The following is a 25,314-nucleotide window of genomic DNA, read 5'->3' as shown; positions in this document are numbered from 1 at the left end:
GATCAAAAGAATATCTCACCTGAACAGATGACAGCAGCATCCTGACCATGTTCACATGTGTTTGATCCAAATCCACTGTGTTGACACTCAGTTAGAGAACTCTCATTTCCTGAACAGGTGACATTATCAAGCCAAATCTGTCCAATTCCTGCACCAAAGTGAACTGATTGAGGAACTTCCAGTGCCGACCCACAGTTTAACTGTCTGCAAACCACCTCAGCATCATTTAAGTCCCAGCCATCATCACAGACTGTTCCCCAGATGTTATTGTGATACACTTCAACTCTGCCAGAACATTGACTTGATCCAGATCCAGTTAATCTGATTGGACCTTTTAATGAAAAACACGTGACACAAACTACGTTTTAATATGTGTCCCTTAAAGAAAACAAAGATACATATCACACAAAAATACATTAACATGCAGTATGTTCAATGTCAAAAAGTGATGTCACCTGAGCAGATGACACCAGCATCAGAATAATGTCCATTGAAGTAGTGGCTGTAGCTGTAGTAGTCGTATCCCCATCCAGAGTTTTGACATTCAGTTAGAGAACTTTCATTTCCTGAACAGCTCACACCACTGAGCCAAATCGGTCCAGTTCCTGCACCAAAGTAAGCTGATCGAGGAGCTTGTAGTGCTGACCCACACTTTATCTGTCTGCAAACCACCTCAGCATCATTTAAGTCCCATTTATAATCAGAGACTGTTCCCCAGACGTTATTGTGAAAGATTTCAACTGTGCCAGAACATCGGCTCGATCCAGAACCAGCTAACCTGATCAGATCTAAAAGGCAAAGAACATGAAAAACATTTAAACACAGCCTTACCTCAAAAAAGACTATCTGGCAATATCATGTTAATCCAGCAGTTTTCACACCTGAACAGATGACAGCAGCATCCTGACCATGTTCACATCTGTTTGATTGAAATCCACTGTGTTGACAATCAGTTAGAGAACTTTCATTTCCAGAACAGGTCACACGATCAAGCCAAATCTGTCCAGTTCCTGCACCAAAGTGAGCTGACTGAGGAACTTCCAGTGCTGACCCACAGTTTAACTGTCTGCAAACAACCTCGGCATCATTTAAGTCCCAGCCATCATCACAGACTGTTCCCCAACTATTACTGTGATAAACTTCAACTCTGCCAGAACATCGAGTCGATCCAGATCCAGCTAATCTGATCACACCTTTTATGTAAAAGACATAACACAAACTATATTTCAATACATATCTTAAAGAAAATACAGATGCATAACAGTCAAAATACATTAACATGCAGTTTTTCTCATATCAAAAAGTGTTATCACCTGAACACATGACACCAACATCATAAGAATGTAAACTGTAGTAGTAGTAGTAGTAGTTTCCCCATCCAGTGTGTTGACATTCAGTTAGAGAACTTTCATTTCCTGAACAGGTAACATAACTGAGCCAGACCTGTCCAGTTCCTGCACCAAATTTAGATGATAGTGTAGCTTCTAATGCTGACCCACAGTTTAACTGTCTGCAAACTACCTCAGCATCGTTTAAGTCCCAGTTATAATCAGAAACTGTTCCCCAGACATTATCATGATAAACTTCAACTCTGCCAGAGCATCGAGATGATCCAGAACCAGCTAATCTAATCAGATCTAAAAGGGAAAGAACATGAAAAATATTATAATACTTCCTTACATCAAAAAGACTTAATGGAAGACACAAATGAACAGACTAACTAACAGTTTTCTCACCTGAACAGATGACAGCAGCATCCTGACCATGTTCACATTTGTTTGATACAAATCTACTGTGTTGACACTCAGTTAGAGAACTTTCACTTCCTGAACAGGTCACGTTATCAAGCCAAATCTGTCCAGTTCCTGCACCAAAGTGAGCTGATGGAGGAACTTCCAGTGCCGACCCACAGTTTAACTGTCTGCAAACCACCTCAGCATCATTTAAGTCCCAGCCATCATCACAGACTGTTCCCCAGCTGTTATTGTGATAAACTTCAACTCTGCCAGAACATCGAGTCGATCCAGATCCAGTTAAAATGATGGGCACAGCTGCAAACAAAACACAGAGAAGATGTGAAGCGGACCAAACATAGAATGCTTTTAGTGTCCAGCCATAGATTCCAAGTTATAGCACAATGGTAAACTAAAAGTTGTAATACTGAGAGTCAAAACAGCTTGAACCCTAAAAGACATTCTATAAGAAGTCCAAAGGATTCCCTCCTGACCTAGAAAGACATTCAGCTCCCAAATTTGAATTATGACAGAGTTTGTGATGACTGCAGAACATCCACATTAAGAAAGTTGAAGCAGGAGACTTTGTTTGAATTGTTTCAATTACAAGACCTGAAAAGAACTAAGAAAAGTTCAAGTTGCAGACGTTATCACATCTTTCGGTGGTATGGTCTCCCTTAATTACACACTAACACACACACACACACACACACACACACACACACACACACACACACACACACACACACAAGCCCGTTCAGCTATCTTAGTGAGGACCTTCACTGATATAATGCTTTCCCTAGCCCCTTACCCTAAGTCTAACCATTAAAAATGAATGCCTAACCATAACCCTTACCCTAAACCTAACCATAAGTTAATTGTAACCCTGACCCTAAAACCACATTTTTAGCATCAAGAACGCCTTTACAAGCCTTCAAATCTTTGAGGACCGGTTTGTGTCCTCACCAGTGAGTGTTGGTTCTCACAAGTGTAGTAGAATGCAGATTTTGGTCCCCACAAAGATAGCTAGACAGGAACACACACACACACACACACACACACACACACACACACACACACACACACACAGATGTCTGGCTGACGTTCCCTCTCTGAAAATATCTTAAATGTCCAGCTCATAAATGATCATTTGAAACTATTAAAATGTTCTTTTAAGGTATTTAAAATGAAAACTCCAATCTTATCAGTTGTTTCAAAAGTGTTGTATAGCTCTCTGGATCTGAGCTGCGTTGAAAGAGAAAGATGCAAACATTTTACCGCTCTAATATTCTACAGTGTGTTTATTGCACAGATGACTTTGACTGTTCACACTGAATTCCATTATAAAACACATCAATAAGTGGAAGACGGAAGTCTGAATAAAGGTTGTTTTTACAGTGTTTAACATTCATCAGATGATCAAAAGAATATCTCACCTGAACAGATGACAGCAACATCCTGACCATGTTCACATGTGTTTGATCCAAATCCACTGTGTTGACACTCAGTTAGAGAACTTTCATTTCCTGAACAGGTCACATTGTCAAGCCAAATCTGTCCAATTCCTGCACCAAAGTGAACTGATTGAGGAGCTTGCAGTGCCGACCCACAGTTTAACTGTCTGCAAACCACCTCAGCATCATTTAAGTCCCAGCCATCATCACAGACTGTTCCCCAGATGTTATTGTGATACACTTCAACTCTGCCAGAACATTGACTTGATCCAGATCCAGTTAATCTGATTGGACCTTTTAATGAAAAACACGTGACACAAACTACGTTTTAATATGTGTCCCTTAAAGAAAACAAAGATACATATCACACAAAAATACATTAACATGCAGTATGTTCAATGTCAAAAAGTGATGTCACCTGAACAGATGACACCAGCATCAGAATAATGTCCATTGAAGTAGTGGTTGTAGCTGTAGTAGTCGTATCCCCATCCAGAGTTTTGACATTCAGTTAGAGAACTTTCATTTCCTGAACAGCTCACACCACTGAGCCAAATTGGTCCAGTTCCTGCACCAAAGTAAGCTGATCGAGGAGCTTGTAGTGCAGACCCACACTTTATCTGTCTGCAAACCACCTCAGCATCATTTAAGTCCCATTTATAATCAGAGACTGTTCCCCAGACGTTATTGTGAAAGATTTCAACTGTGCCAGAACATCGGCTCGATCCAGAACCAGCTAACCTGATCAGATCTAAAAGGCAAAGAAGATGAAAAATACATTAATACATTTTTACATCAAGAATACAGTACACAAAGAAAAAAGGCTTACTTGCAATATCGTGTTTCAGTTTTCTCACCTGAACAGATGACAGCAGCATCCTGACCATGTTCACATGTGTTTGATCCAAATCCACTGTGTTGACACTCAGTTAGAGAACTTTCATTTCCTGAACAGATCACATGATCAAGCCAAATCTGTCCAGTTCCTGCACCAAAGTGAGCTGACTGAGGAACTTCCAGTCCCGACCCACAGTTTATCTGTCTGCAAACCACCTCAGCATCATTTAAGTCCCAGCCATCATCACAGACTGTTCCCCAGCTGTTATTGTGATAAACTTCAACTCTGCCAGAACATCGAGTCGATCCAGATCCAGTTAATCTGATCACGCCTTTCATGTAAAAGATATAACACAAACTATATTTCAATATACATCCCTTAAAGAAAATATAGATGCATAACAGTGAAAAACACAGTGATGTGCAGTATTAGGGCTTGGTATCGCAATTGGTTTCTATAATTCATTCGATACCGATTCGATTTAATTTTGACTCATATAGTCAGAAATATTATAATTATCATGATTATTTATCAGTACATAACCATATTTTTATATCTATATATAAAAACAAAGCTGACACGCATGAAACTTCGTCAGAGGTGTAAACATCACAGCAGATGTGTCAAGGTACTGGGTCTGGGACCCAGTGCTTTGTGTTTATTGGTGAACTGATAGTTCAGATTATTATTAGGATCATGGTCCCTCTGGTTATGGTACATCTTTAGTCCCTGGATTGTGGTTTCTGTTTTGTATCATCTCTGTGCTTCAGGTTCCTATGTTTCCACATCTTAGTGTCTAGTCTGCATCTTGGTACTTGGTCTGAGTTTCCGTTTTTACTTTGGTAGTCCTTGTCCCATGTTGATGGTCTCAGTTCTGCAGTTCTGTTACCCCAGCTATGATTCCCTCCTATCTCTGATTCCCTGATTACACCAGCCCTGTGTTGTTCCCTGCCCGCTGTCGTTCCTCAGTTGTCATGTTTTGTCAGGTTATGTCTTGCCACGTCATGATCATCCTTCCTAGTTTGAATTTAGTTTTCATTTCTTGTGCTCATGTATTGTATTTCTAAGTTTGTTTTCTGTTTTCTGCCGCCTTTAAGTTAAATGAGTCCTTAGCGTCGGTCCAACCTCTGCCTGTCACACAGCTCACCATGACAAGATGCTTTTGTGTCAAAGTGACTGCGGCTAAAACACAGAAAAGCATGATGGGGATTTGGCCTGGCTTTTGATAACAGATAACCCCTAAAAATACTCTGCAGTAGGTCAAAAACGGAAGAATACCACAAATAAACATATGAACATTACCTGATGCTGCTGAAGTGAAGCAGAGGAATTTTACAGAGGTTTATTAGAGACACGGCTGAATGTTTTGCACTTTGGCATAATTTTAAAAAGTTTACATTTCTTTGGTTTTTAACGACCCACCCCTATGCAGTATGTTCCATATAAAAAAGTTTTGTCACCTGAACAGATGACACCAACATCATAAGAATGTCCATAGTAGTTGTAGTAGTTTCCCCATCCAGTGTGTTGACATTCAGTCAGAGAACTTTCATTTCCTGAACATGTTACATCACCGAGCCAGATCTGTCCAGTTCCTGCACCAAATTGAGCTGATTGAGGAACTTCCAGTGCCGACCCACAGTCTAACTGTCTGCAAACCACCTCAGCATCATTTAAGTTCCAGTTATAATCAGAAACTGTTCCCCAGGTGTTATTGTGAAAGATTTCAACTCTGCCAGAGCACCGAGTCGATCCAGATCCAGTTAATCTGATAGTGGATGCACCTGAAAAAGCAAACCATAAAAAACCTAAAAATTACATACAGTAGGCTATAGCAACTGTTTTCTTTTTAACTTTCTGAACTCATTTATTGCTGAAAAATACTTTGTATACTTTGTTTTTTTCTACTAAAAAGACATCCTTACCCCTAAGTTCTGCTGAATTATTTTTTAAGGAAACTAAAATTACACCGTAGCACCAAAAAATTACATGAAAAATGCAAGGTTAAATTTAGAAGATTGCACACTAAGTCACAGGCTGTATTAGAAAATGTAACTGATGGTGGCATTTCTGTCTTGCTATCAACTAGGAAAAAAACATGAAACTTGATGATTTTGTAAATTTTAAGAAAATGTTTTTTTGTTGCTCACCAGGCAGCTGTGAGTGACAACCTGAAAAGTGGAAAAAGACAAAACCAGTTTAGAGCAGAAGATGTGTTGCACTTGTGAGAAAGCAAATATGTGAAACTTAACAGTAAAGTCTTTTTTTCATAATTCTTAAATCAAAATATTTTTCACAAAAAATCAAAATCCGACAAACTCCATTTAATTTTAAACTGCTACCTTGGCGTTTCTGATAGGAATTTGGCACTCATAGTTTTTCTCACCACCCATCACAAAAAATTGCACTTAATAATATATTATGTAATAACTGATTAAACTCTTAATTACTGTTGAGATTAAATTATTTGAAGTACCTCAATTCTATGTTTTGGATTAACTAAAATGCCATATAACCATATAGTGTAGTTTGAAGTTGACACAGCCCTGAAAAATAAAGGCATTAGACTACGTGTCCTTGGGGGGTAGATTCTCGCCCAGGCTTGCCTGGAAAAAAAGTAGATAACAGGGCTCCATCTTCTAGTGGAAAGTTACTGAAGCACTGTTGTTTAGACTAGAATGAGAGAGCTAGTAATAAAACTGTTAGGGGCACACCACCATTTTGAGATCTGCTGCACTGTGTCATGCAGGACGCATCTCCCTTCTAGAAGTAACTGTGTAAGAGAATAAAGTGTGAAATTGTCTACTGAGCAGTGTTTTGTCTTCCATCACATGCCTATGAGGAAGCTAAAGAAATTGGTGAAGTGTTGATATTTAACAATTGGGGGCTCGTCCGGGATTCCAATACTAGGCTAAGGAAGACTGAAGATTGGGCGGTTTGGGGGGTCAACCAGCAAAGCAAACAGAGACCCTCATTCTCATTTTAAAATAAAGGTAAGCACCACCTGTTAAATCAAAGCTTGCATGTTGGAGCTTATCTAAATTGTCTGTTCGCTAAGCTGACGGAATTGTCAGTGTCAATTTGCTGCAGTAGACAAAGAGGCAATGTGTGATCTGTCCCAGTGTGTTAGAGCAACTAAATTGTGGGTGTAATAAGCTAAGTAAAACTAATTGGCTGTTGTGGATAGCGACTGAAAAGAGTAAGAGTAATTATCCTTAGGCGTGGTGGCTCCACTCGCTTTGGACGCGAGGCGAGACCCATGGGACGGGAACTAGGGTGGCAACCTGGGCAGGTGTGGACCCCCGAACAGCTAAATCGAGGTGTGGGATCCTCGTCACAGTTGACGGCCTTCACGACAGCAGTCCAAAGTTTCTCCGCTGGCCAGATTCCGTGCAGGGAGCGGCGACCCCGTGCAGCGGCGTTAGATTGTGTGTGTGAATGTGAAAGCGCGAAAGGTCGCGTCTCGATTGAAATCGAGTAGTTAAATTCGCCACGGTTGACAGTCTGTATGAGAGTGGGCCCGAGTTCTCTTGCTGGCTGGATCCTGAGCTAAGATCGTTGGCCCACTCTAGTGCCTCTAGACTGTGTGTGTGTATAAAAAAGAAAAGTTAAAATTTCCTACAGTTGACAGTCTGCTTGGCAGTGGGGCTAAGTTCTTTTGCTGGTTAGATTCCGAGCTGAGATAGCCCATTGTAGTGCCTAAAGACTGTATGTGTCAATTTTGGGTTAGTAAATTAGGCTTAACTCTTTAAAACCGGTCAGAGCGGGCACGCTCCGTTTTGCGTAACTATTTTTAAATCTCGGTAGCTCTGCAACCACGTAAGCTAGAGCAATAATTTTTTTTGCATATGAAACCGGGGGAGTTGTACTTACATCTATCGAGAATAGAAATATTTTCCTGCTATTATTTGTTGCTATTTTGATAATCATCATTACCGTTTCATGTTAATAGTGATGTTGCTTTCACAGATGCATTCAGATGTTCAAATATATTGGTATTATATCAGTCTTTATTACAAGTCCAGTTATAACCACTTCGAACTGTTGAGTTGAATATATAATTTTAAATGCTTTTCTAATGCTTCGATAATCTTAAAGGGTTTCTGTGTAGACTGCAGGGACAGGAAGTTACATGTGTTTGAAGTTGCAGGCTTCTGCAGAAGTGAAACCGAAAGCAGAGCGAGCGCAAGCCAAAGAGTAGGGTGTTTATTCAGTAGATTAAATATATAGTTCCAGTTAGGTTATTATATGTAGGGATGAGCCTCTGTTCTGGTGAAAGGTCAGAAGTGTAACAGGTGAGATGTGAGAGCATTTAAGGGTGAGACATATACATACAGACACAAATAGTGAGCGGTCATGACACGTCACGCAGTACACAGCATGCAGCCCCTCGCACGTGTACGCACACACACATACACACCATGGTAGATCTATTTTGGTAAGTGAGAAGTGAAGATGGGTTTTTGCTGCAAATGCAGAATTGTGCCGACGTACTTAGAGGAAGTGCAACAGATAAAGCGACAGCGAAGACGAGCTGAGGGGAAGCACCGACCCGAAGACAATGTTCTTTAAACTATGTTAAAGTTCATGGAACATTTTGTGGTTTGGATTGACGTAAGCTGTACTATTGTCTGTTTTGCAAAAGAGGGGGCTTTGTTGTCCTACTCCTATAAAACCTTGTCTAATGATTGTAAGTTCAGTTCGACGCTGAAATCTGCACAGCGGTCGGACTCACACATGTGTTTATTAAAATACTGTCTAATTGCACACCGGACCAGATCTGTGGTTATTTATGGATTCTTCTCTCAACATTGAACCCTAACATTTGGGGGCTCGTTCCGGTGAGAGAGGGAATTTTGGTGTAGATGGACAGATCCAGGGTCTGTGGTGATTAGATGGGCAGATAGGAGTCAGTGGTCTGAAGTGAGAGACAAGCCGGCTTAAACAAAGGTAAGGCACATACCTGTTGAATTTCCAAAATGTGCTAGATTGGACATGTCAAATTAAAGTCTACTCACTGAAATTACTGGTGAAAGTCTGTTTTGATTTTGGTGATAATGAAAGTAATAAAGTACAGTACTGAGAAAGTTAAAAGCGGTTGGAGCCGCTGAGAGAATTAAGAACGGTTGGAGCCGTTGAGAGAATTAAAGCAGTTGGAGCTGCTAATTTAGTGTGGTAGGGAATTTGGTTGTTTTGTGGGTTGGAGCCCTATTGGTCATGGACTCTATTTTGTGATGGTCATTTTGTGGGTTGGAGCCCCTATGTCCATAAGAATAGGTCTGCCTGATTCTTACTCCTGGTTGGGAGTGTAGATTGTGGGTTCAAATTATTGTAAATTTTTCTAGAACGACAGCGGCGTCTGTTAAGAAGCGCATTTTCTCCTTGGTAACGCTTGCGCTAAGGCAGGACGCTGACCTTAGACCTACTGGACAGTAGGGATAGTACCGTCGACAGCGGGGGAGAAGTTGGGAAACTCCGAAATTGCTAGGGGTTCAAGTCCCCTATTCTTGCGCTTATTTGGCTACCTGTAAATTAAGTTAGGGCTAGAAATGTGGACGGAACGGTTGGAGCTGGTCCGGTGAATTGAGCACAAAAAGTCTGGGACTTATCGGTTGGAGCCGTTACGTAAATTTATCAAAATTATATAGGTGTTAAGAGGCCTGAAACCTGTGCAGTTGTAATTAATAAGACGTCTGTAATATAAAATATGAGATCTATGAGTAAGATCAGTCTCTGTGTCAGTAATGCACAGCCGGATGTGCACTGATGGTGTGTGTAAATGCAAATGAGCAGCGGTGACGCATGAGAGAGGGTGGTTTCAGTTTCGAGAGGATTGAGCTTTTTGCTAAATGCCTGTATATAAGAGGTTGGTTTTGCTTATTATGACAGTATGAATACAGTTTGAATATATTAGTGTGGATGTATAGAAAATGATTAGAAAATGACTGAATTTTGATAGATGTATATTTCGTGAGCCATAAATGTTGGTGTGTTTTATTTTTCAGTTATGTGTGTGTGGGGAGAAGCGGGGTGTGAGACAATGAGAGGTTTCAGTTTTCTTTTTCTTTTTTCTTTTGACTTGCTCTTTCTGATCATGGAAGGCATGTCCAAAATACTCGTATGAAAGCGTATTTTGTGTGATTTTAACTGTGTGAATGCTGTCAGTATTTGATTTGAGTGACTCTGCATGATTTGTCTGAGTGAGTGGAAAATGGAAGTTTGAGAGAGAAAAGGCAGTGTGTGTGAGATGGGTCATGGCGTCTGAAAGAGGTTAGAATATTTAAAAGTGTGTATGTCTGTGAAGGTTCTCAGTGTGTATGAAATATTTCTTTGGTGATGTAAAGCAGGATGTTTTAAAGTTTGAAAGTGCTTTTAATTCAAGAAACGCATGAGTGAGGTTATGAGAAATTGAGTTTATTTTTTCTGATGGAAAACATATAAGTGTATACGCTACAAACTGATCTAAAGAAGGGTGAAGGGTGATGTGTGTGGAGAAGTGTTAGTTGTTCTGATGTGTGAAAGAGCTCTATTTAAATGTGTGTGAGTGAAATGAAGGTGTATTGTTTTTTAGATCAAGATTTAGTAGAATTAAAGAGGGTTTTTAGACTATAAATATAAAGAGAGACAGACTCTGCAGAGAACAGGAAATAGTGAACAGGAACTCTGCATGCCCATAAAAGGAACTGAGGGTGTACAGAGAGAACACAGAGAGACAGATGAGGCACATGAAGCAAATGAAGCCTTTAAGAAAAGAAATGAATATAATACTAATTGTATGCTTTAGTGTGCCAATACAGGTGGGCTTCTCTCAACTTTGGAACCTTGAGTGCAGCACCAGAACAATAAATTAACAGAATTGGGAAAATAAGCCAGGCTTTGGCTCGAAATTGTGCAGCTTGATCTCTCACTTTGTCCCTGAAACTGAGAAGAAGTTCAAAGGACAGTTAATCGCCTGATGAAGACCGACAGAACATCGTGGACTTGAATACAGCAGGCAAACGGCAGTGCCACTGATCCATTAACACTGATGACGACTGACGACCAGCAGCAGCATGTAAGAGTAATGCAACATGTACTGTGAAAATACAGGCTGGGCAGTTGAACAGTGGGATAAAGAATTGTGGAAGAGCACTGGACACTGAGTGATATTTTGCCATCCTGGGACTTAATCTAAAAGAAAGACTGTAAAGAAACAGAGAAGAAGACAACAGCTGAGTTGAGACTGTGTTTGCTGGAGCTTTGAAGCACGAACAGGACACTGTGAATGAAAAAGAGACCGGTCAGAGATGAAGCTGGACGAGTTTGACTGCGAGAATATAGGATATAATTGGACTGAAAATTGAAACCTGAACTCATGACTGTTTAGGGATGTCCACCACAGCATAACAAAGAGGTAAACATTAGAAAAGGTGAGAATAATGAAAGAAAATAATTGTTATTACCTTAATGAATAGAAAACACACATACAAATTGTTACATGTGAGATTATTTTTGAAATGAATCAGAAGGGAGATAGTGTGAATCTAAAGCTCAGTGGTGAAATGCATAAATTAAATATGAATATATAGGATGCAATGAAGAAACAGCTTACACGTAGAGTACATTAACATGAATACATAGAAATGCAACGAAGAACTCAATGAATTAATTCAATGAAGAAGCAGTTACACTCAATTAACATAAAATGCAAGGAAGAACACGCTTACATGCATGGCATAATTGGTATTTCTGACCAGAGATAGAGAAATGGGTTATTTAAGCACTTGTGATAATAATGAAAATGTCTTAGTTTTGTTATTTTCAGGAGTAAAGCAGACTTGGACCAGTTCTCCAGACGCACCAGTCGGAAGAAAATTATAGGTTAACCTCACTGGATAAGTTAAGGCAAGTTTCTGGTGGAATTGTTCACAGAATGATGTGTCCAGGAACCTGAAAAGCAAGCCCTAGCTCCTGGCTGAAGACCAGGAGGGATTATATTTAAGGTGGGAAATCAAAAGTTTCGGTTAGTAATTCGGGGAAAGAGAAAACTGACTGGATAACTGGAGAATTGGGAAGGAGTCTGGGAGACTGTGAAGCCATAGATGCAAAATAACACATACCCATACACACACAGACAGAAAATGCATTAACCTTATAAAGACAAGCTCCTGAAGCTTAATGCATAGAGACATTGATTAAAACCTGGCTAAGAACATAAGCATATGCAATGAAGATCTGCTTGCTGCTTGTATGAGTGAGAGAATGGTGTGAATGGTTAATACAATTGATGGAAAGATTTAAAATAGATGGAAAAAACAAAAGAAAAGTGTTTATAAGAGTGACTTAGGAGTGCTCTCGTACTGAGTGATCAAAACCGGTGATTAGTATAGAAAGAAAATGAAAATAATTCAATAATGTGATAAGGTTTAAACATGTATTCCTCTTGTTAAGTTGGCTGTTGAGCTGTGGGTTTATGCAAATTAGCTGGAGCAGAGACACTTCCTGTGTGCGTGTGTGTCGGAGGCTTTCAGTTCAAGAGAGAGCGGTGGCTGTTGAAGAGTATTTGGTGAAATATATAATGGTAAAGTATCAGGATATTTGATTACGGTGGTCAGGTCTGTTCAGAGGGGCAGATTTGGACAGGAAATTTATAATTTAAGGATGATACGTTGTTGAAATTGGTTTAGATCTTATGCTGAATGAACACATGGTAAAGTGAGGAAGGGAGACATTGTGCAAACGGTCTTTGATCTTTTGGCGAGGTTTTCAGTGCGTTGAATGGGTGAAATTTAAGATGGTTTAAGATTTTTTGGGGCTGTTGTTTTTCATTTTAATAGAGGGAGTTTTGATAAACATGGACATGTCCAAAAGGGCCCATAGTTTTTGTAACAGTGCACTTAGGAAAAACCTGTCAGGTGATTTTGTTTGGTACTTTGATGAGCTAATAATCAGCTCTCTTTTTTCATTTTTGTTTTAAGCAGGCCTGGAAGACAGTGAACGGACGGCGTTGACAAAATTACCAAGTACGAAAATTAGGTGGGCTTTACAGAATTATAATTGATTACAATTAGAGACTGAGTGGCGGCGAGTCTCTGTCTAAAAATGGATTGTATCGAGTCAATCCAGTCAAAAGTATAGCGAACTATTTTCCTAAAAAGGAAAACGAAATAAAACAAATGATTGAGCTCATTTTGCTGATGTGGAGCATCTGATGACGTGCGCAGAGGGCTGCAGATCAGCAAAAAAATATTATGTGTGAATGCATTTGAGTGAATGTGAGTGACTAGACTAAGGTGGGGATGAATAAATGTGGACAAATTTACTATGTGAGGAAAAGAAAGGGGATGCTGATTTTGGGATGCTGATGTTTGTTTTGAGAAAATTATTTACTGGGGTTGGATTATGTTATTACATTATAGAATGCTAAATGCTAAAAGGGAAACATTGTTTGAGGTAACTCAAGTTACCATTAGCTGAGGTAACACATGATTAATAACTGTTCTGTTTAAGTTTATTTTGTGTTATAACACAGGTTGGATCATAAGTGGGGAAATTGAGTATGAAATGTGAAGTTCTGGTTAACACACAGGTTTTGTTTTCAGGAAATTCCAAGGATCCAGAGTTCGATGGAGCAACGAGTTTGAGAAGATTTGACATGACGATTAAATTGATTTTATTCCTTAAACACAGGTTTTCAGGGCTGGAGCAAAATACCGGAGAGGAAGATGGCTGAAGTGTTCTGAGAAATGATATGATATGACTAACCTTTTTTCCCTTGTTAATTTGTTAAGCTTGGGGGAAGCATGTTGAGTTTTTTGCCACATGAGATGTGTCAAAAAAGAGAGGGATTTAAGATTTAATTTGTTTAATTTGAAATGGGTTTTAGTATGATTTTATAACGATTGGGTTTTTTTTTTTGATAATTTAGAGATGGTAAAATTCTTTAAATTCTTTAAAGAGAGGATTAAAATGAACTGAATTCTGTTTAGAAGATAAATTGCTGGTGTTAATAAGAAGTGGTATATAAAACTTAAAGGGAAACTGTGGGAATAAAGGATATGCTTTGGGGAAAATAGTGAATATTTTATGAGTAGAAAATGTGTGATTTCTTTTTGATTTTTAGGATAAGTTGTTATAATGTAGGCTTTAGAAGCAGATAGTAAATAGATTTATTTCTAGGGTAGAGGAGAGCTTTTTATGAGGAGGTTAAAAGTCTCGCTGACTTAAATGAATAATATTGGAGATTATATATGTAGAAATGATTTTTTCATACACATTGCATTTTGGTGCCTTTAACGGAGTTGTTGCTCAGAGAGTCGTCTCTTGAGGGTCACAAACTTTTGGTTAACGTTATGATTAGCCAATCTACTGTGAGAATGACCTGAGTTTTGAAGGATTGCACACGCTTACAGACATATAGAGTTCAATAAGACCTGACAGTATTGATTCCAGGCAAAAGGCCTGAAGTCCATTTAGCATTTAACTGAATAGGAGTTTCGTTTGTAACTAAATTGGGTGACATGTAAAATATGGAGATAACACATGCAGCTCTAAATTAGTCCTCTTATATAAAATGCGAGAAAGTGTTTTCTATCCTTTACAGGAGAAGATTTCCACGAGAAAGGGACCAAGGAAGAACCTGACTTTACCCATGGAGTGTTCTTAGGGGGAGCTGGCATTGCTAGAGAGGGTCAGAGTAATGTTATAAGTGTGTGGTGACCCTTTTTAAGGGTCACCAAGAGAGGGAGTATCGAGAATAGAAATATTTTCCTGCTATTATTTGTTGCTATTTTGATAATCATCATTACCGTTTCATGTTAATAGTGATGTTGCTTTCACAGATGCATTCAGATGTTCAAATATATTGGTATTATATCAGTCTTTATTACAAGTCCAGTTATAACCACTTCGAACTGTTGAGTTGAATATATAATTTTAAATGCTTTTCTAATGCTTCGATAATCTTAAAGGGTTTCTGTGTAGACTGCAGGGACAGGAAGTTACATGTGTTTGAAGTTGCAGGCTTCTGCAGAAGTGAAACCGAAAGCAGAGCGAGCGCAAGCCAAAGAGTAGGGTGTTTATTCAGTAGATTAAATATATAGTTCCAGTTAGGTTATTATATGTAGGGATGAGCCTCTGTTCTGGTGAAAGGTCAGAAGTGTAACGGGTGAGATGTGAGAGCATTTAAGGGCGAGACATATACATACAGACACAAATAGTGAGAGGTCATGACACGTACGCAGTACACAGCATGCACGCGCCCTCGCACGTGTACGCACACACACATACACACCATGGTAGATCTATTTTGGTAAGTGAGAAGTGAAGATGGGTTTTTGCTGCAAATGCAGAATTGTGCCGACGTACTTAGAGGAAGTGCAACAGATAAAGCGACAGCGAAGACGAGCTGAGGGGAAGCACCGACCCGAAGACAATGTTCTTTAAACTATGTTAAAGTTCATGGAACATTTTGTGGTTTGGATTGACGTAAGCTGTACTATTGTCTGTTTTGCAAAAGAGGGGGCTTTGTTGTCCTACTCCTATAAAACCTTGTCTAATGATTGTAAGTTCAGTTCGACGCTGAAATCTGCACAGCGGTCGGACTCACACATGTGTTTATTAAAATACTGTCTAATTGCACACCGGACCGGATCTGTGGTTATTTATGGATTCTTCTCTCAACATTGAACCCTAACACATCTTATGCCATCAGCTTGTCCTAGGTCATGGTTTTCTTCCACATATAGCTTTGCAAAAACTACATAAAAAGCGCTTGCAGCAACAAAAACATAATATTCTGTGTATTTAGCAGGTGGAACCATAGCTGGACTGGCCATCAGACATACTGTTTTTTTTTGTTTGTTTTGGTAACGTTATAAACAATGAAAGGTGGTGGATTGGCCAGATGCAGGCCGATGTGTAAAAATTACTCAGTTGTTTGGTGGTGGCTATGGCGGAGTATCCACAGAGGCCAGCAGGTGGATGAGGGAAATGGGAGGCAGGAGAAGGAGAGACCCGAGGAGGCCGCCGGTCCGAGTGTCAGGTGAACTGAACTTCAGGTAAGAAGTTATGACCTGCAGTCTATCTGGGTCAGATATAAACCAAGTTTAGGTGTAGTTTGTTTTCGTTGTGCTGACTTGTTACAGTCAGTTACAACAACTCGTACTGTGTACTAGCTAGCATGACGGAGTTGCTATACAGCTGGGTGGGTGCTATGATGTTACTGATAGTGAACTTTATTTTATTCATAAGGTTAGTTAGTAGAGTTGCCAACCGTCCCGTAAAAAACAGAATTGTCCCACATTCAGAGAAAATATTACGCATTTCGTATTGAGCTGAAAAGGAACAAAGTTTGTCCTGGACTTCAGCTAGAATGGAAAAAGACACAAAGCTGGAGTTATTCTGCGTCTTTACGCTGCACAGCTGCTTCTTCTTCTCTCATTCTCTCCCCTCCCTCTCCTGTTGCTACTTCAATCATGAAACTGATCAATGATCAATAATCAGCTGATCGGCTTTTCTCTCTTGTTTGTTTATCTCCCACTTTGCGCCAGAAAGAAGAAACCAGCGGATGTCGCGCTAAACAACAGCAGCACGTTTAAGCTTGATCAGCTATTGTTAGAATTTATTTAATATTAATTTCTAGTATCAGCTGATGTTTGCTGGAGCCACAGCTGTAAAAGCTGCTGGTCATGATATTGGTTTGGATATGTGCTGAGAGGGAAACATGAAGATGAAACCAGGAGATGTCCTTACTGAATCATCAGAGCTGAACAGGTGATGGAGAAACAGGTTTACCTTTTAGGTGACATGAATGAGTTGACGGGAAGTTATGAACTGTTTCTGAGAGACAAATAACACCAGGATCCTTTTCTAAGTAGCTGTCAGCTGGTAACTTTGCAGGGGCGGGTCTAGCAAAGTTTTGCCAGGGGCCCAGGTAGGGCATTAACAGGGAAAGGGGGGCACAAGGAAATACTTTTCTTTCTTATTCTCATTTAAAATTTCTAGCTTTAATAAATAATTATCTGAATCTTACAGCCAAAGTTTTTATCTGATATAAAATGTATTGAAATCATACATATACCAACAAGACAGTGTACATCACTGTCAAAACAGCATTTGTTTTCATTCAAAGGCTTTAGGGCTTTTCCTATAATATCTGGTGGGCCGCTCTCTAGTCAAAATGCCCGGGCCGATTTTTTGTCCCAATCCAGTCCTTTGGAGAAAGTTATCTATGTGGGACACGATTAGATGGTAAGTCCCAGCCTAAAAGGATTGCAGTCAGTCCAGTCCAAAATCATAAAGAAGAGTTTTTTCTTTTAAAAATGATGATGTCATCTTGCTGTTAATGGATACTCTAATATGTTGTGCGTGAGACTCCACTATCAGCAATATCTGGTATGGATGCATGTGAATGAATGTGTGTGACTGGACTGTGATGGACTGACGATGTGGACTAAAGTTTTGACAGACTTGAAAATTGAGATTAAAGACTGGACTTATTTTAGGATTAGTCATTTCCAATGCCTAATTCACCCTAGTGGTAAAAAGAGTGTAAGACTTAACCCTTTGGCTGCTAATTTTGAGTTATTGATTTTTACATGAAGAAAACTGTGTTTTATTGGCTGTGTTTTGATTTGGGTATCATATTGGGAGATACCAAATGCTACAGTGAAGAAAACTTTTGACATCACTCACGTGACATTTGTGTATATATGTATAAATATTTGAATAATTCAATAATAATTATCAGTTGAGTAATAATTTATGGTTGTTTTAGGTCAGTCTGTCCAGTATTGTATTAATAATTGTCTTAATAATATTCTGATGGCCTCAGGTCAACAATTATTTTATTTTATATATTATGCATTTGTTAATAAAAACTTGTAATTGTGACAGACTTACAGTGAGCTCATTCTCACTCTCTTGTCAAAGTGTTTCACAGACAAAGTGTGCTTTGTCCTTGGTACTGTGACACTCCAAAGGTGAGACTTGTCTGGTCACTAACATGTCTCATGGAGATATTTACAGCAGCATTTACAAAGAGAAAAAGTTATTTAAATTTTTTAATTGTAAGCTCAAAAGAATTTGTACCAACTCCAGGTTTACTGTTGGATCATACAGCAGCACCAGCACCATAAATCATTTGTGTTAACAACAGTATTACATACTTCAGTTTCATTATTGTGACAGCTATCCAAAAAATGTAGAGATGCACATCATCATTAACCATATTACAAATACCATTTCCAACTATACAATAACACAACAGATCATGTTAATAGTTAATCAAAAAATTGTTAACAGGATAATAAAATAAAATAATCTTCCAAAGTTTAATTAGGAATTAATTAAACTAGGAATTTTATTAAATCTGCACTGCTAATGATCACTTTTCAGTATGAACACTGCAAAATATAACCTGCACAGCTAACAAAATATACTAAACTGAAATCCTATACTCCACAAATACAACCTTCTGTAAAGAAAGAAGAAACTGGCTAAACGGAGTCAAACAGATATTATATTCTCAGGTGTCTTCTCAGTGTGAATACTTGCATATGGTTTCAGATTTTAAACAGTCAATAAGTTTAACTAATTTACTTTTATAATATTATAATATTAGATGATGATGATGATGATTATTATGACTGTATTTAGATAAAAACCTTTTAGGATAGTTAACATTTATACTTTTAATTAATTCTAATTAAAGTAGTTAATGAGAAAAAAATAAGTGAAGAAAAATCCTCACCTTTGCAAAGGAGTATGATTATCAAATTAAACCAGCACACAAGCTGTTGTAGAGCCATTGCCGACTGCACCTCTTTCACATTGTCTTAGACTTTAAATCCCTAGAAAACTTGCTCCACCCATGGTGACATTCTTTACTCCTAAACCATTATTAGCTTCATGAGATAAAGTTCAAGCATAATGGTCTTCATACTTTCGCTTAGTCTGGTGAAAGAATGCATTCACTGTGATGTTGTTTAGCCAGTTGGACCACATTTCTACACAAAGCTCCTCAACAGATTGTAGTCTTTAAAACTATGATTCAGCAATGATCATTTTTACTATTGTTGATGTTGTTTTGTTTTTTAAAGCAACTTTGCTTTTGTTTTATTGTCAGTAGTATTGCCAACTTGTATTTGATAGTCATGGTCCCAGCACTTCCTGGGGTCCACTCTCCAATCTTAGTTTAGTGTATTGCTCTTTCTCTTCTGGGGTAGTTATGGGCTGGCTGTTCTCGCTCCATGGACCCACCTGCTGCTAGAGCTTCTAGTTTTTCCAGCCTATAGTTGTTATACCTGTTTCTTGCCTCAGGACTGGATGATAAAACAATAAAGATAATATTCCAGAAAGAACTTTTGAGACATGGTTTAAAATGTCCATAGAACACAGTCTATACATATTTTGACAGAAACCAAGACAGACCAGCAACAGCAGGTGTTGTGCCAAAAGATGATTTCCAGTATTTAAAACTATTGTGACTTGTTGGACTATGATCAAAGGAGGCAAAGGCGTGGCTGCAGGGCAGGCAGCCACACTAGATTAAAACCAACAATGGTCTTACAAAATTATTTATTTTAAAATAAAATAATTAAACATAATAACCTAAAATGGATCTGTTTTTTTCCAATAAAAATGCTTTATCACAAATTTGACAGCTGAGCAGTGCGGAGCTGTAGGAGAACCACAAATTAACTGGGAGACGCAGACTTATGCAACAAAAACCAGTAAGTAGGTGTGTCATGGTGAGTGCTGTGTAGCAGGCAGGATGTAGGCCCCAATAGCAAGACTCGGAGACACAAAGGAATTAACTTAAAGAGGCATCTTTATTACGCTGTTAAAACCTTGAGTACAGAAAACAAGAATTACTAGAGCTAAACAAACTGAGGTCTCAGGGCACTGGAAAACAGGAAACGTTCAAAGTAAGACAGGAAACACACCAACTGAACTTACAGACACAGACTCAGAGACACGGGCTTCACACAGACACATGGCTGACTTGGAAGCAGGGAAGATAGAGACAAGAGTGACACAGGAAAAGTACAGAGTACAAATGGGAACACAGACTAAACACAGGCTAAGATAAATACAAAGGGAGGAAGAAATACAATCACCAAGAACTAATGAAAACCAAAAACTATGGACAACAATAGTCAAGAAATATAATTACAAGGGCTGAAACACATATACTGGTTCGGAGACCCAGTACCGTGACAAGGTATTTATAAAGATATACTGTAGTCTATAGCACAAAGGAGTGTTAGGTTGTTATGTACACGTTGGTGAGTTGTCCTGTGGCAACTGATGAAATGAAGGAAATTAGCATGCTGTGTGTGCAACAGCGCGACAAAACATTACCTGTTCTTTTATTAACTGCACAAGTAGTGCTGGGTCATAGCTGCTAACTAACTGGGTAAGGGTGCCTCTGCCTCATGCCACTGTAGCTCTGTCCACCGTTTTAGGGAACATATTTCATTTGAAAGTAAGTTACAGGGCTTTTGCTACCTTTTTGGGGGGCTTTGGTGTGGTGGAGGTGTGGTCTTTGGCCTGCTGCAGAGGAGGGGTGGTGCAGTGAGCTCACAGGGCAGAGCGGTACCTTAATAGCTAGCACGCTAATCATAAATATATTGAAGATATATTGAAGATTTGGTTACTTTTGACCAAGAGTCTGCTTCCAGTGATGAAAAACTAAGCAGACACTGAACAGTTTCAATTGAGACATACTTTTAAAGCCTCTTTATCTGATTGATATGTTGAACTAAGGAGCTCATTTTTCCTGGAGGTTATTGGAAGGTATTTCATATGCTACAGATGTATCCAGCTTTGCTGAAACTCAAATGAGTGAGTAATAAATCTTCAGTGAAACTGAAACAATAACCCCCCCCAACAATTCAGTGGGAAAATAATACATAAAGTAATACAGAATTCTCACATTTTCACATGATGTTTGGGAACGAACCATTACCTAATTGTAAAAAACAAAACAAAAAAAACATAGACAACAGCTTTAAAAAATCCTGTAAATTCCTATTAAATAAAATTAATATTTTGTAAGTTACAAGTTTCACCAAAATCAGTGACCCAGCTGCTTGTCCCACTGTGGAAAGTGCTGCTTTCTGAGGCTAAGCAGATTGTCTGAATGTAGTCTGTGAAAGTCACAGGAGCTGACAGCTTCACAAGACAAATATCATTCTCGTACGTGCTGTTGTTGAATGCAGGATGCCAGATTAAGTCTTCCACTGTCTGAGACACTTTGTTAGGGCTTATATTTGACCCGCTGTAGCAGCCCAGGTCAGGTTACTAAATTTAAAAAAAAAATATTGGTTAATATCATAGTTCAAAGCAGATACTCATAAATGTTCATGTGATATTGATAATGTACACTTCATAATTGAATAATTTTGTGTAAATATATGAATTATTTCCAAGGCATTTTTCTTCTCTCTGTGTGTGTATGTGTGTGTGTGTTGGGCTTATGTAGCATTTGGACATCAGTTACACCTGAGCTTCAACTGATTACAATAGAGAAAATATAACGCACTGCTTAACACTGAGGGGTGTATGATTCTTGAAGTCTGATTTTGTATGGTAAACTCTGTAAGACCTTAAAATTTCCTGCTTTCAGGAAATAAGCAAAACTATAACCTGCTGTGGCAAAAATCTTAAGGTAAATGTAAACTGAGTCACGTGTAACATCATCCTCATCACTAAAACTGTAAACAGCCCACATCAACTCACTGTGATATGCAGGAAGCAGTTGTTAGCACCCACTGGTTGGTGATTAGGGACCCTCCACACCAACACTGTCCATTGTGGTCTATAGTGACCTGTCAGGGCCAACTTTCTGATTTTTCCACAGCCCTGCCGCACGCTGTAAAAACAAGAGATCATGCAAACTTTAAATGTTACAAGGCAATGGAGTTTTATCTCAGATGCCCCTCCTGATGCAAACAGCTACCTGTAATAGGGTCATTATAGTCAGTTATATAGGCATTGATCTTATTTGACCCAACCACTGATATCATCACAGGTCTCTACTATTTATACCAGCACTGAGGGTGTGGCTTCTTGCTGCAGTATTCTTGTAAATGACAGCAGCTGCCTCTCAGACAAGAACTTCATATTACATGTGTCAAAACCAGAAGACAAGAAATAGCTTTTTTTTTCTTTTTATTTTAACAGTTTCATGTTTACATTTGCAAAGTCTTTCTCTGTATAATCTGTGACTCTCTCAGCTTCTGCACTGATATAAATAAAATAAAAAATAAAATCGTAATAAAAACCAACATGACCGTACATTCAACATAGTACTGTGGCACAAAGATACAAAAAATTTAGAAGTACCATTCACAACGGGCAAGAGCAGACAATATGATGAGCCCATAAGTGCACTGTTGACACACAACTTTAAAACCATTCAAGTTTAGTGAATACCATTCATCATCTTGTTGTAATACAATAAAATATTCCTTTCAGACGGCTTCGCTTCTGCTATTTGTGTGGTAATATGTCTGACCCACCTAAACAATATTTCAGACAAAGCACTGCCAACCATAAACAACCTGATGTCAGTGGCCTGTGTTAGAGTGAATTGTTAAATGTTTGTCATTTTTATTCTTACCATTTGTACTTTAACTGTGTGTTAAAAGGAATTCTTTTGTTCTCCCCTCCCCAGATTCTCGAGGTTCTGAGTGGGGGGCTGTAATGTTTTATCACAGGCAACATCCTTGTGAAGGTCTGTTTGATGTGGTAAAACTTCCTGCCCTTTGTATGGCTTCACTGTGTTATCTAGGGTGAACCATAGATTGGGTGTGGGGAGGTTACCCTCTTTATGACCTAGGATGTTGTTCCTGCTGTGTGACCCTTTTGGTCAGCAGTTCACATACACACACACACACACACACACACACACACACACACACACGCACGGTACTCTTTGTGTGTATGTATACATCATATGTTAATGACCCTATGCATATTCAAGTAACCACAATAAAAGGAGTGCTATGGGGAACCTGGCTGAGAGTCTGATGGAGGTCAAGTAGGTGGAACGACACTTGGCTCCAGGCAGGCCTCCCTCATGCATGAGTAACCCAAAGAACGTTGCCTACTTGTGTCTTGTTCTTGCTGTGTAGCAAATTGTCCTGAACGTTCCAGCGAATAGGTTTACGCTACAAACCTATCAGCCTGTCCCAGCATGTCGTTGTGTTTTATTCTAGTTTCATATTATGACTGGTAACACCTTTCTCCACCTCAGTTGTACATCAGATTTATGCTGCTCACGTTTCTTCTACTTCCTGATGTATTATTTTTAATTATGAATGATTAAAAAGAAAATACTAGTAGACAATAAGGTGATAGTGTTTTAGCTGTAACATTAGACTGATTCATCTTCGAAGTAGTTTTTAAAAGGACCACCTGTGACTGTCTTTTGTAAAGAAATTAGCCTGTGCAAGATGTCAAGAATCTTAAAATAACATCTTATATATGTATTTCTGTTTGATTTAAAAAAAAAAAATTAAAATATGGTACATCATCACCTTCACTCAATACCAGGTTGAGATGCAAATGAGGAGACTTCACTCAGGCAAGTCTGCTGGACCAGACGGAGTGAGTCCCCGTGTCCTCAAGGCCTGTGCCCCCCAGCCATGTGGAGTCTTTCATAAACTGTTTATACTGAGTCTGAGACTGCAGAGGGTACCAGTGATGTGGAAGACATCATGCCTCGTCCCTATTCCAAAGATGCCACGTCCCAGTGGCCCCCAGGATTACAGGCCCGTGGCACTGACCTCCCACATCATGAAGACCCTGGAAAGGCTCATCCCGGACCAGCTGCGACTCATTGTCAGACCACATCTGAATCCCCTTCAATTTGATTATCAGCCTCGTCTCGGAACAGAGGACGCCATCATCTACCTGCACAATCGTGTCTACACCCATCTGCACCAGCCGGCGAGAACTGTGATGGTCTTGTTTTTTGACTTTTCCAGTGCTTTCAACACCATCAGGCCGGCCATCCTGGGTGATAAGTTAACAGCGATGCAGGTGGATGCTTCTCTGGTGTCCTGGATTGTTGATTACCTGACAGGAAGACCACAATATGTACGTCTCCCACAGTGTGTGTCTGACAAGGTAATCAGCAACATAGGGGCACCACAGGGGACTGTCCTCTCCTCCTTCCTCTTCACCCTCTACACCACAGACTTCAGCCACTGCACAGAGACCTGCCATCTTCAGAAGTTTTCTGATGACTCCGCGGTGGTAGGATGCATCAGCAGGGATGATGAGACAGAGTACCGGGCTGTGGTTGACTCCTTTGTCACGTGGTGTGAGCAGAATCATCTGCAGATCAACGTGGCAAAGATCAAGGAATTGATAGTGGACTTCAGGAAGACCAGGAAACACTTGACCCCTGTTTCAATCCAGGAGGTCAGTGTTGACATTGTGGAGGACTATAAATACCTTGGAGTACACATTGACAATAAACTGGACTGGGCTAAAAACACCACAGCACTTTACAGAAAGGGGCAGAGTCGTCTCTATTTTTTGAGGCGACTGAGGTCCTTCAACATCTGCCAGAAAATGCTCAGGATTTTCTATGAGTCTGTTGTGGCCGGTGCGATCCTCTATGCTGTTGCATGCTGGGGGAGCAGGCTGAGGGTTGCAGATGCCAAAGGCTCGATAAACTGATTCGTAAGGCCAGTAATGTTGTGGGGATGGAGCTGGACTCCCTCAAGGCGGTGTCAGAGAGGCGGATGTTGTCCAAGATAAAGACAATGTTGGATAACACCTCCCACCCACTCCATGACATGCTGGTCAGTCACAGGAGCACGTTCAGTGAAAGACTGAGATTACCGAAAAGCACCACTGAACGACACAGGAAGTCATTCCTGCCTGTGGCCATCTCCCTGTTCAACTCCTCCACTTAACACACCATTTACTGCAACAGCTACACCCTTCTTGCACATGTTCTTTTTCAGCTATTTATTAATAAGTGACTTTTATGTATATATATGCCTGTATATATTGTGCTATTCTTAGTTAGTGTATTGTCTGTCTTTGTTAATGTTTGTTTATAATGGAGCACTGTAATGAAAAATAATTTCCCCTGAGGGTCAATAAAGTATTCTGATTTTGATTGTGATTTTCTGAATGTCAGTAAAAAATAAACCAATAAGTGAATGATAAATATGTAAAAGCAGAAAGTTGTATTGACAGAATTTGATAGTTACTGGATGATCCAAAATCCTTTAAAGAAAACAAAAATACATAACATGCAACACACTGACATGCAGTATGTTCC

The 25,314-nt window shown here is 39.4% G+C and overlaps 1 pseudogene; it reads right to left on the bottom strand.

Annotated features, from left to right (window-relative positions):
- Positions 1–15: 15 nt before the first annotated feature.
- On the bottom strand, positions 16–23,951 carry LOC120432726 (annotated as a pseudogene).
- Positions 23,952–25,314: the final 1,363 nt, after the last annotated feature.

Source organism: Oreochromis aureus, linkage group 3 (assembly GCF_013358895.1).
Source record: "Oreochromis aureus strain Israel breed Guangdong linkage group 3, ZZ_aureus, whole genome shotgun sequence".
NCBI lineage: Eukaryota > Metazoa > Chordata > Actinopteri > Cichliformes > Cichlidae > Oreochromis > Oreochromis aureus.
The sequence above is the reverse complement of the archived record's forward strand: the minus strand, read 5'-3'. Positions and strand labels throughout refer to the sequence as shown.